This window comes from Eulemur rufifrons, chromosome 16, assembly GCF_041146395.1.
Source record: "Eulemur rufifrons isolate Redbay chromosome 16, OSU_ERuf_1, whole genome shotgun sequence".
NCBI classification, from domain to species: Eukaryota; Metazoa; Chordata; class Mammalia; order Primates; family Lemuridae; genus Eulemur; species Eulemur rufifrons.
In genome coordinates, this window is record NC_090998.1 from 25,036,464 (window position 1) to 25,049,000 (window position 12,537).

At 42.1% G+C, this 12,537-nt stretch overlaps 1 protein-coding gene across 5 annotated transcripts in view; it reads left to right on the top strand.

The window, feature by feature from the left end:
• The first annotated feature begins 1,100 nt into the window (after positions 1 to 1,100).
• Positions 1,101 to 12,537, top strand: part of PPFIBP1 (PPFIA binding protein 1) — a 160,028-nt gene continuing 148,591 nt past the window's right edge. For all 5 annotated transcript variants that reach the window (XM_069489969.1, XM_069489970.1, XM_069489971.1 and 2 more), the window contains exon 1: positions 1,101 to 1,280. The gene's annotated coding sequence lies outside the window, so the exon portion shown is untranslated. The remainder of the gene's footprint in view (positions 1,281 to 12,537) is intronic.

Consider the following 12,537-nt stretch of genomic DNA (forward strand, 5'->3'; position numbering starts at 1 on the left):
TATGACATGTCATAAATCAAAAAGCAAACAATAAAAACCAACAGAAAGTTAATGATCAATTCATTGTATTTCTAGAAGATGATGGATAATATGCTACCTATATCTCATAAATAAACCTGCTTTCACCATTCAGTTCTGTCTTGGATCAGATATCAGGGAAATTGAAATAACCATCTTCTGAGACTCTTTCTCTTCTGTCAGCCAAAGGGATTATATAGCAAAATATCTGTCAAGGGCAAATGTTAGTTAATTTTTAATTGATAGCTCAACCCCTGCAATTGGTTCTATTCAACAGTAATTATTCTCACGTGGTTTGTTGAACTCAGTTGTGAGGTCTCCCCCACCCTCCTTCAGTTGTGCTTAAAACAGCAGCCCTAAGGTCTTTAAAAAGGTAAATAGTAATTTTTCTTGCTCCAGAGATTCCATTTTATTTGCCTAGGAAACTTGTGTGATTTTCATCGCTAAAAGCAAAAGCAGCCACATGGTAGAGAACGCCACCAGTTAACAATTCAGAGCTGGGTCTCCGTTTCTAGGATTCTCTTCCAAATCTTCCCCAAGTGCTTTTGAAGTTCTCGATTCCCTGCCTAAGGGAACACCCAGCAGTCCCAGGATGAAAGGGCAGAAGGGTGAGCTGACGTTTTCCTTTATTTGCATGGCTTTAAAGCTAGCCATTTTCTCCACCACGCGCCGCCGGCTCGGACTTGCCGGTGACACAGAGGCAATTGTTTCCCATTAAAAAGGGGGGTCGGGGAGTTAGTTTCATTTCTGACCCGGAATATAGAGTAAATACACCAGGAAAAGTTTTAAAAACCCGATCCGCTAGGTTCTCTCCCATCGCATTATCTGCTCTCTTCAGAGATAGCAGGAAAGGCAGCATTTTTTTTCCATCAACACCCACTTCCAGCCCTAGGCTCACACAGCGAGGAATGTATAAAATTAGTTGACTCCTGTGAGTGACTTTGGCGGGGCCCAATCCGCGGGCGCACAGGCGCCGCCGACCCCGCCCCCTTGCCAACTCTCTTTGGCTAATTCCTGCAGGGAGGGAGGAGAGAAGGCGACGGTGGGAGGGGGAGGTACCTGGAACTGGGAGTGATGTCAGCTCCCAGCGCGGTGCCTGCCCGGATTCCTGACATGGTGTAGGGCAGGCAGGGTGGGGAAGGCACCGGAGAGGACCCGAGTGCGGAGAGCCTGCGGCGGGGCCGGAGTGCTGGGGCTTTGAACTCCGAGGGAGGGAGGACCAGAACTTTTGGAACTAGCGCCGGTGGCTCTCCACCCCCCAGGTAAGGGCGTTTTGCTCCACTCGGTGACTGGAGGGTAGTGGCACCGTTGTGTGGTTGCAGCTGCTCCTCGTCTTCCCCGGGTGGATTTCCTTTCCCAACTGTCTCCCATTTCCCAGTGGGAACGGGCACTTTTGGGGGGGGGGGTAGGTAGGGGTAGGGCTTAACTCCTGGGGCTCCGAACTACCTTATATGTGAAAGCTACCTCCAGGATGATTGCACACGTAAGGTCTCGTCTGTGTCCTTAGACCCCCAGACGCTAGCCTTCCAATAATACTTGAGAACCTCAACCAGTGTGTGTGTGTGTGTGTGTGTGTGTGTGTGTTGGGAGGGTGATTTTAAAATGCCACAAAAATTTTATGAATCATCGACTCGAAAATTATGCTCTTTGAAAGAAAAAAAGTTCTATATTTTAAAAGCCCCCCCCCGTGGCCTATTATATATTCAGTAAAATAATATCAGCGTTATTCTCATAGCAACGTCAAATATCCTTTTATATAGTCCAGTCAGGATGTGAGAAATTCAATAGGGGTGTATGAATTATGAGCTTCTGGGAAAACTGGGCTCTTAGGGGCACACTTCTAAAACGCCAACTCTTCTTCACTCTTATGTTTTAACCGAGGATCCCTTTAGTGATCTGGAGGGGTTAGGTTAGGAAGACTGCGGGAATCTTCAGATCTGTTTCCTGTGGCTGCTTGAGGGGCTGGTAGTTGCGTTTTCAGGGATGATTTTTAGAGAAGGGAGTTTTCACAGGGAAATGTGGTGGAAGGCGTGGCATACAAACTCTTAATTACAGGGACGTGAGTTTTTCAACATGTGGGACCAAAACAAATCCTTGCTTTCAATAAGAACTGCAGAGAGCAACAGAAAGAGAACTTAAACGTCCACGTTTGGTATTTAGAGAAAGCAATTGCCTGTTGGGAGGATGAGAAGTGGAAGAATATAATTCTGATTTGTGTTTGTTTCCTGTTTCAAACCCTTTCTTTTTCCTGCTTGGGGATTTTGTGTGCGCCCAGGTCACTAACTGGGTGTGATTGATTTTCTGGGGGGAAAAAATTAACTCCATACACTGATTCAGAACTCTTGCTTATCAGTGCGTTAAGGCTTTTTGGGGGGTGGGGAGGGGAACAGAAAAAAAAAATGTATGAGCTGAGACGCCTGAGTCAAGTTTCCCCTTTCTTTCACCTCTCAGTTCCTTCTCAGCAGTGAGGATCTTTCTGTTGCCAGGGCTGGAGGAAATGCCAGTGGACTTCATTGTGAGTCAAAATCCACATCCCAGATCTGAATGAAAGGGCATTTCCAGGAGATGGGGAAAGAAAGAAGCCACAACATTACATATAATAAACCCAAGTCAGGAAATGTGGTAGAGGACTTTATAGATGGGGTTATCTATCTTTCTAGCCAGATGAGAATTAGGTTTCAGTGCTAGAAAGAAGTTTTTGTTTTGCAGTTGCTCATTTAACACCTGGGTCTGTATTGTTCTTACCTCCTGAAAACAATTAACTAACACAGGGTGGATAAAGAGCAGGCTTTTTGAAAAGGGAGAATGTGCTTTACTGGAAAGACCAGAACATTTTAATTTTGGTTTGTGTTTTGGGCTAAGACACAGAAATTGCAAATGGCTCTGCAATAATGGTGAACAAATCTTTTTTATGTTCTATGGGAAGTAAGTAAAACATACTGTACTTTCCAGTGTACTTTTCAGTAAGAAAGAGATATGGAATTCCTGTGGGCAAATTCCTAGGCTTGCTGTAGCCTAAGCTGATAGTGTTCTGCAACTTGTAATACCAAAAGATGAAGTTGCAAAAACCAAACAATTAAGTAAAGTATCTTTGGGATGTTATCCTAATGTCCCAAATTCAGATTTGGACTTTCTTTCCAAGAAACTAGTTCTGGCTTAGGGACTTGAATGTATAAAAGCTTTAAATTTAATTCATAGTTTTATAGCAGTAATTTTACATATTTAATTTGAACGAATATTTCTCTTGGTCCATGTTTATGAGGCAGATGTGGTATAGTAAAACATGACATTTTTAAAGAACAACACTTAAGATGTTTGAGTTATTGAGAAAAGTGGGATCAGGTTTTGGTTAAAGTCTTTTCAACCAACAACTATCATATTTCCAATGGCATGGCTACTTTAAAAATTAGAGTCCTCTGGCCTTACTGGATAAATGTTGACTTGAAATCCAGGACACACTGTGTAGTTCCAGATCAATAGTGCCTAGTTTCAAAGGTATCATAGACATTTTTTGGGAACAAGTTCATCTAGGAAGAGTTAGTTAACTGTTTATGTAGTATTTTTGTCACTCACTGTACCAGCAGGAGATAGATCAAGGTCATTTTTCTCTCCATTAGCCGACCTGTCTTAAAACCTGTTTTTCATATTCATGAAATATTTGTATTTTTGCAAGTTAACTTAGATTATATTGATAATTTGTTACATTAAAATTAACTTTTTGAGCTTTTTATCTACCATGTTTAAAAGTACCTATATCCCAAACAGCACAATTGTCGAACTTTTAACTGAGAGAAGACCTCAGTCAGCATTCTGTCTTTACAAAGATGTTATTACATGTCTCTAGCCTGGTTCGAATTACCTTTTCAAAACAGTGAATGAAAGAGTGAATTAATGAATGCATATCCATTCATGTTTGGGTCTGTGTCTTGATTCTTTATTAAAGAAATGTCACTTCAAGGTAAAAACATAGGCAGGAAGTATTGCATAATGAGTTTCATTTCCAGAGATTTCCCTAGAAAGTCTTATTAGTTCTGAAATTAAGAATCAAATCACAGTTGAGCAGCTAATTGTGAAATCTTTCAGGGAACCATAATTATTGTTTTTGCTTTTGTCAAACAGATGGGTTTAAATATGAGATTCAAAGCTATTAAGGTTACCATCACATTTTAATACATGATGTTGTTTGGAACTAAAGGGAACAAAGTGTCTGTCCCCTGGCTAGCATTTCCGTTCAGCTAAAGGTTGATAATTTCACAATGAAATCAGCCATCAAATTGTCTAAAAACTGACACTGTCCAAAAACTGCTCAGGGCTTGTGTAGTTCCCTGCATCTGTAGTTTGTTTTGTCATTTGTTTCTTAAATTCATTGCTGTGCATGTCAGAACCTTCTTCCCAGTAAAAAACCCTACAGCTTTTGTCACATACATCACCGCCGCAAATATTGATGCTTTATTAAATGGACATTGTGGCTTTAAAAAACTAAAGTGAATTAACCCACGCTATAAAATACAAAGAATCTTCTATTTCTTTTACACTCTTCATTTTAAATGTAATAATTATTGATGCTTAATAGTTTGGTGTCAGATGATGTTTCAGAAAGCCAGGTGGTGAGAGTTTCTTGACTTTTTTCCACTTTGAAGGAACTAAAACACTGAACAACTGGATTTTAGATTAAAAAAAAAAAAAAAAAAAAGACCTTCTAAGAGTTTTAAGCTTGCACACTTGTTGTTAGTCAGTTTTGGGGAAGAGTGGAGAGTCCAAGTTAAATGTGTACTCGTCTATACCGGTTGAAGAATTTCTATTTCTGAAATGTAGATTTGGACTCTGGTTCAGGTGGGCTTATCGTCACAATTTGTGATCTTTGGTTATGTGTCTCCCAGGAACTTGATGGGACTCACATTTTGACTGGACCACATGCAACATCCTTGTTTTTGCTGGCAAATGTAATGAATTCAGAATAGAAAGATCATTTGGTGGTTTCTGTACAGTGGTAGAACTAAAAATGCCTGTGACCGAAGGAATTGTACAAACTCAAATTGCGCTGAGCGTCAGTCATTCTGGCGAAGGGTCACGTCTCAGATATAGACCATGTAGGGAGAAGATCAAGTGCTATAATGTTTGGGGCTGACTCTAGATTTTATGGACACCCTCTGGACTCCAGAGTAGGTCTGGGTATTTTTTACCTCCTTTAATTTAGGGAAATCAAGCATTTGACATAAAAACAGAATGCAAGTTCTGGAGAGCAGGAGTGCTCATTCTTTTGTGTGTGTGTGTGTGTGTGTGTGTGTGTCTTTGTTAACAGGGCAAACTTAATTTCACTTGGTGAAAGAAAGACTAAAAAGAGGCTGTTTTCAGTGGCAATTCTATTTCTAAAGAAGTAGCTATCTTTTTTTTTTAAAGAATAAAAGTTGAACTCTCAAGAAGTGGCCAAATTCTTTAGGCAAGCAAGGTGGTTCTTGGAAAGAACTAGCTAGGCCTATTGGGAAGAGTAGAAACTGTTTCACAGCATGAATGTGATACATAGAAGCTAATACAGTACCATATCACTAAATGTGCCTGTTATCTTCAGTGTCTGTGCCTAGGATCCAGCTCACTGAGGCCCTGTTGCTGGCACTTTGTCACTCTTCTCTCCGCCTGTGGTACTTTGCACAGATGTTATCTCACCACCACAGAGCTGTATGAGTTTTTTGAGGAAAGTTTATTGTATTTACTTTATTTGGAAGACAGTTAAAACAAGGATGAAACTCTGTGGCCTGCTTTCTTCATCTAATAACGTGGCAATGTGGCTGCAGTTGCATAAATGATGTCCCTACAACCATTATCTTCCTGTAAAGACACTGATTCTTATACCAACACAGAGTAGAGAATTGTATTTTGTTTGAATTGGAATTTGAACACGCTCTATTTTTTCTTATGAATGATGGAAAAGTCAAATGAGCTTGTAGGTTCTCCTCTAAATTAACCTTGGGAAGTGAGAGGGAGGACGGGAAACAGTGACAACTCGGAGGAAACACTCTGGTTGAACTTGTGAATCTGCCAGGACCATTTGTGTGAAGTCACCTGGGTCTCGGTGTTTTTCCTCTGGATCAGCTGCCTGGATGCTTTTGTCAAACTTTCAGGTTCTTCCATCCTCCACCTCCATCAATATGTGACTTTGCACGGCCGGGAAAGCGACTAAGCGCAGAATTAAGTCTCTCGTATTGTTTTTCTCCACCTGGAGTACTTGGATGCTCAAGGATGACTTGCACGCCACATCACCCAGTATCCGTCCCACCTGCTACTTCTCTACAGCTGAACCCATTTTGTTTAATTTACCAACATGGCCAGTTAAAAGTGCTTGATTTCCCCAATCCCTTGCAGCTGGGGGGTGTCCGAGTGTGGTAGTCTTGGCCAATGAGATGTAAGTAGCTGGACAGCCTCTCTGAGCTTGCCTGGTAGGTCTTCTGCTCTGTGTACTGCTTCTTTCTCCCTGGAGAAAGTGGACCAGCCATCTTGTGACCAAAGACAAGAAGCTTGAAGATTAAGGGTGACCGCGTGGAAAGTTAGAAGGAGGCAGGGAAGCTGACGGCATTTTGGAACTGCTGTACCAGACCTCGTCCTCCCATTTCTTGGCTTTATGTGAGAAACATAAAGTAAAAATAAAATTTGGTTAAACCACAGAGATTGGATCTCTTACAGCCAAATGTGATCTTAACTGACTCTAAATTTTAAAAAATCATAGTTCATCTGTTCTGCAAGAATTAAAAGGCATTATTCTATATGAGGAAAGAAGGGTAGGACTCTGGAGCCACACAGATCCTTGAGTCCTAACTTTGCTGTCGATTACAGTCTAATATTGGCAAGTAATGAAACCTCTCTGGGTCTCAGTTTTCCCATCTGTAAAATGGTAGTACTGATATGTGTGTCACAGAATTTTTGTGAGGATTAGAAATTATTAACAGAACTAATAATGGCATATTTTGGCACACACATAGTGGGTTTTAAACAAATGGTGGTTGAAGGAGAGTGTAGTAGGGAGCCTTGAGGGAGGAGGCAAGAATTCAACTGTGTCTCCTGAGAGGTTCTCAGTAAGCACAGATGAGATGGCTGAGTGGTAGATTAGCTTTACAGCTGCAATCACTCCCCTCCATCTCCTCATCCATCTCCACTCCTGTCTCTTGTCCTCATCCCGCCTGCCCCAAACCAGGATGCTTGGAACTCTTCTGTTTCCACCTTTGACTGAGAAAGCAAGGGTGCCCTTATGAAAACTTCATCAGCTGCAGCATAAGGACGGAGAGTGTGGGCTTCTGAATCAGACAAATGTGGATTAGAATCCCTTGTTCTTATCAGCCGTGTGATTTTGGTTAAGTCTTCGGTGAGATGGGAATAATTGGGTAGTGATGAGGATTAACTATGCTGGTGAAACACTAACAGCTGTTTTCCTGGCACACAACATGCACTGGATTGGTGACAGATATCGTTGTTATTATTTCATTGAACATTTGGTTAAGCAATTCTGAGCCTTGGAACAAGGTCTTCTCGGAGATGTAAGAACAAACACAACGTCATCTTTACCCTTAAGAGTATTCATATCCAGGAGGTGGGGGCGGAAAAGGGATGGCATGCCTTACCCATAAGCATAATAAAAAGCAGATTAAGAGTACTAGTTAGCTGTTAAAAAGATTGAAAAGAATATACTGACTTGTACAGATGTCTAATATATATATTTTAAGAAAAGAACCAAGCACATGCATATGTTTACATTTGTCAGTGCAGGGAGAACTGCTAAATGGGTGACTTATGAGGATTGGGATTAGGATGGTGGGAGGATGAAGGGGCTTTTTTTTTTTTTTTTATAGTATTGTCTATTTTACATTACTCTTTTTTTTTTTTTTTTTTTTTTTGAGACAGAGTCTCACTCTGTTGCCCGGGCTAGAGTGAGTGCTGTGGCATCAGCCTAGCTCACAGCAACCTCAAACTCCTGGGCTCAAGCGATCCTACTGCCTCAGCCTCCCGAGTAGCTGGGACGACAGGCATGCGCCACCATGCCCGGCTAATTTTTTGTATATATATTTTTAGTTGGCCAGATAATTTCTTTCTATTTTTAGTAGAGGATGAGGTCTCGCTCTTGCTCAGGCTGGTCTCGAACTCCTGACCTCGAGCGATCCACCCGCCTCGGCCTCCCAGAGTGCTAGGATTACAGGTGTGAGCCACCGCGCCCGGCCGTGGACTTGGGATTTAAACTCAGGCAGGTAGAGCTCCAGGGCCAGTATCTTCAGCCACTTCATAGTCCTGCCTCTGGTGTACTTGGCACATTCAAAGCCATTAAGAACTGTTAGTATTATCCTCATAAATATGTGTGGCAAGAATTTAGAAATTTAGATTTGGAGTTTAGGCAAAATCCTAGATTTCTGGATCATCCCTATAGGGCAGTTACATAAAGAGTGAAGACAGATGAAGTCTCCAAACAAGAGCATGTAGAATAAAAAGAGAAGCACGCACACTGTCTTTAGGGAACTTTGGACATTTAGAAATGGTCGGGCAGAAGAAAAGTTATTAAAAGACATAGAGAAGTGGAGGAGAAATGTGGCCAAGGGAAGAAGCACACCTGACATGAGTGGACTGGCCCTGCCATCCGTTGCAGCCTCTCATCCCAAGGGTGGGTGTGAGAGGCAGCCCCTGGTCCAGCTGCCAGGTCAGTTCGTGAACTTGGAGAGAGCAGTTTTAGTAGCACGGCAGAGGTGGCATCTAAAGTGCAAAAAATTGAGGACTACATGAGAGGGAATGAGCGGCAGGTGGCCCAGTGAGTTCATCCTTTCAAGGAATTGACCTGAGAGAGATGGTAGACAGCTTGGGTTTGAGGAGGGTGCAGGTGGAGAGGATGATGTTAGAGAATCTAAGGGCAGGAAGGAGTGAGTGCAAGGTCTAGGGGAGAAGGACAGGGATAGACTCAAAATCCGGAGGAAGGTGGTGGGTTAGCCTTGAGTTCCATAAGAACCCATCCTCAGCTGGGATGGAAGAAAGGATGGGGGGAAATGGAAAGATGTGGTCTGAAGGGGTGAGAGTTGAGCGAGTTCACTGCAGGAGGTCTGCACTTCTCTGTAGAGCAGGAAGCAGTGAAAGGAAATGCACAGACAGTTAACTCAGGCTCCTGAGAGGCTGGCTGTGGGGATTATTATGCGGGAGAAATTTGAAGAATGACAGAAGTCTCTCATCTAAACAATACAAACTGACACATTTGCCAGGATGTGTCTCCAGGCAGGAAGTTAATTTACTGAAGTGGAAAGTAAAACAGGAGAATGAAATTAGACAAAGGAAAACTTGACTGTATTCGAAGGAGGAATTTTTAGGCAACCAGACTTAATGGTTCACAGACCAACTTCCTGGGGAACCCTGAGCACTGTGAGGGGTGAGAACAACCTGGTTCTGGAGCCACAGCCAGGGTTTGGTTAAAACAGAACCGCTGAGGCACCGGGAGATACTCTGTGGAAAGGAGTTGTTCAGCAGAGAGGCCTGGGATTAAATGCTACACCTGAAAGGTTGTCTTTAGTCTTCAGTTTAATTATTTCTAGAAAGATCTTTAGCTGAAAAGACACTGGGTTGTGGCGTTTCAGCAGGTTCCTTGTGGTAATGATATCAGGGGATGGGAGAAAAAGATGGAAGAAATGCAGTAATTAAGAGTGTCGTACTAAAAATCACCACCTCATCAGTCCATTGGTGGGTCTTTTGGAGGTTGCTTTGAAAGATGTCGGTAAAGGCTTATCCAAGTCTGTGTAGATCTTTAGATAGGTGTAATATTCTTGAATTCAGTGGTTCTCAGCAGAGCCAGCTACATAATTTGAGGAGCCCAGTGCAAAATGAAAATCTGTGACTACTTATTCAAAAAGCAGCAAAAAAGTGCGTTAAAGGTACTAAAAGATAATGCTTTTTCCTTTGTTCTACAGTCTCTCTCTCTTGACTTGTGTTTATTTGCAAACTAATGTCATTCTAAGTGAAGAAAAATTAAAAATTAAAATTATAGCATGAATTAAGTGTAGAAATTAAATTTTAAAAATTAAAATGGCAATTATCAGCATGAATTTTACAGTTCATCTTTGTTTTGTGCAGTGCTGGTTTTAAATGCAAATATAAGAGCCTAGAAGTTGTATGCAGAATTGCTGAAATCCCAGCATTTGTATTTTGTAGTTTGTACATGCATATATGTATATTGTTTGTACTAAAACAGTAGAAACACTGCACAAAACTAACTTATGTACTTTTATTTCACTTCTTGGCATGCACACGTTGTATCAACACTATACCTTTGACTTACAGATTGGTAAGAAAGTACTAAAAGAAGAAACTATGAGTTGTCCTGTCTTTTTCCTTCTATGGTGTCATTTTTAGCAGAAGTGGTTAGCTAATACAGGGAAATGACATGAGTAAGAGAGGATATGATAGGGTTCCTTGGTCGTTAGTGTTTCTTAGCAAGACATTTTTACGTGCACAGCAAGTTCTGGTTCAAATGGAAGGCATAGCTTCTTGGAGCTGTGAGCACTCACTCACTCACTCACTCACTCAGTTGCATCTGTAACACACTTACCTTGCGCTTGGCTTAGAGTCTTGCTGAACTCCCATGTGTGGGGAGTTCGCTGGCATTCTGTGCTCACAGGGCATTGCAAACACTGTGAATGGGGCGGCCAGGGATGTTGGCTGTGTGTATTACGCGGCTCTCTGCTCACATGAGGGCTCCATTGTCCAATTAGATCTCATTTCACAAGTTCAGAGTTAAAATTATTAAGATTGTCCAGATGGTGACAGAGCATTAAACCAAGTGTGCATCCTTTCTGAGCATAGGGTCCTGTGTCACTGCCCAGGTCACAGGTCCACGAAGATGGCCCTGCTTCTCAGGATCAAAGATCTCGCTTTAAAGTCTGAGTTTCCCTTTTTGGTCTTCAAGTCTCAGCTTCATTATCAAAGTTTGCAATGCATCAAGTTAGTGGGTGGTATCCTAGGGACTGTCTTCTGGCTTTCAGTATAGTCATTTTTGACTTTCAGGTATTTTTTGAACCCTTCTGTGTTTCCTCTCCTATTGCCTTGGTTCACATCCCCATCATCTCTGATATAGACCCTGCAGTTAGTCCCTTCTCTTCATTCTGCATCTTACTGCCAGGCAGATTTTCCAAATAAATTTGGTACCACCGTGCCTACTCCAAAGCTTTCTTTGACCTCCTGTGAGCTGTGGCTTACAGCACATTCTCATACTAGTGCTCCTGGGATGGAGACTGTGGAGACAGGTTTGATTTAGCCTACACAATATTTAGGAAATTTTAGTCCACAATTGGCTGGAGAGGTTTCACTTACTGAAATTCACCTAATGAAATAAAGATTTAAAAAAGAGAAGATCTGGCTGCTCTGGGCTCTTGTTCCCTTGTGCTTTGCTGGTGTCTAAGAGAGCAGGATGGATTGGACATGGGGAGAAAAAGGTGTCAGTTTACTTTTGAGGCAGATTGACTCCTTGTTCTAGCAAAGTCTTCACTTTCACTTGTGTAAGTTGAAAGCAAGTATCTGTCTGTTACCAGGGAATGCTGTGACGCAATCCGATGGCTGATCTGTTAGTCTGAGAAGTTAAGTTCTCTGTTCATAATGTAAGTTGGGTATATGCTTTGTAGCAGCCTTTGGTTGCTTTTTTAGGAGAGATATTTCTTAGGTCTTACCCAGCTATTGTCACCACTGTGTCACCAGATGACCTTGCCTGATTTTGACCTCATTCTCCAAGCTTGTTTCTCCCTGCCCCCTGTGCAGAGGACCCAGGCTCCAACCGCTGGAGTGCTCTAAGTCCACTAAACCTTTCTGTTTTCCCTAGTGCTCCTCTGCTCTTGGCTCACCCCTGCCTCTTTCCTCCAGGCCCACGTGAAAGCAGTTCACCAGGAAAACTTTGCTGAGAGTCTAAGGCAGAGCTCAGCCCAAGAACTTTGCAGGAATTAGGTAATCAAATTTTTGGATTTTAAATGCTCAAGTACCAAGTGGGTGGTAAGTCGAGGTTGTCTTCAGTGGAGCCCAGTGATTTTGAGGTGCTGTGACTCTTCCATTGCCTGTGCCTATTTAATGCCACGTATTTGGCATCTAGTTGTTTTTTTGAAATTGTACTTTGTGATAGGAACTTTATTTGCACCATCTCAGTTAATGACAAGGGTAGGTACTAGCGTTATCTCCATTTTACAGATGAGAAAACAGAATTTTCTCCCAAACTGACTCTCCAAATGGCTCTCTGGGTTTGTCTTATTGACTACACCTTTGTCGATAGGACCTACTACCTAGTAGGAATTCAATAAATAAATGATGAGAGTAATGGCTCCTTTAACCAACATGCATTGAGGCCTACACCAAACTCTGTGGGGATGCAGAGATGACCCAAGTAGAAAAGATGGAATCAGTTATACTCTGAGCTGGGCTTCCTACCTGGCATGAATGTAGCATGGAGTTGTGCATCTTGGCCTCTAGAGTTAGATGGGCCTGTAACTGTGTTTCCCTTATCTCCTTGGTCAAAGGTGGGCAATA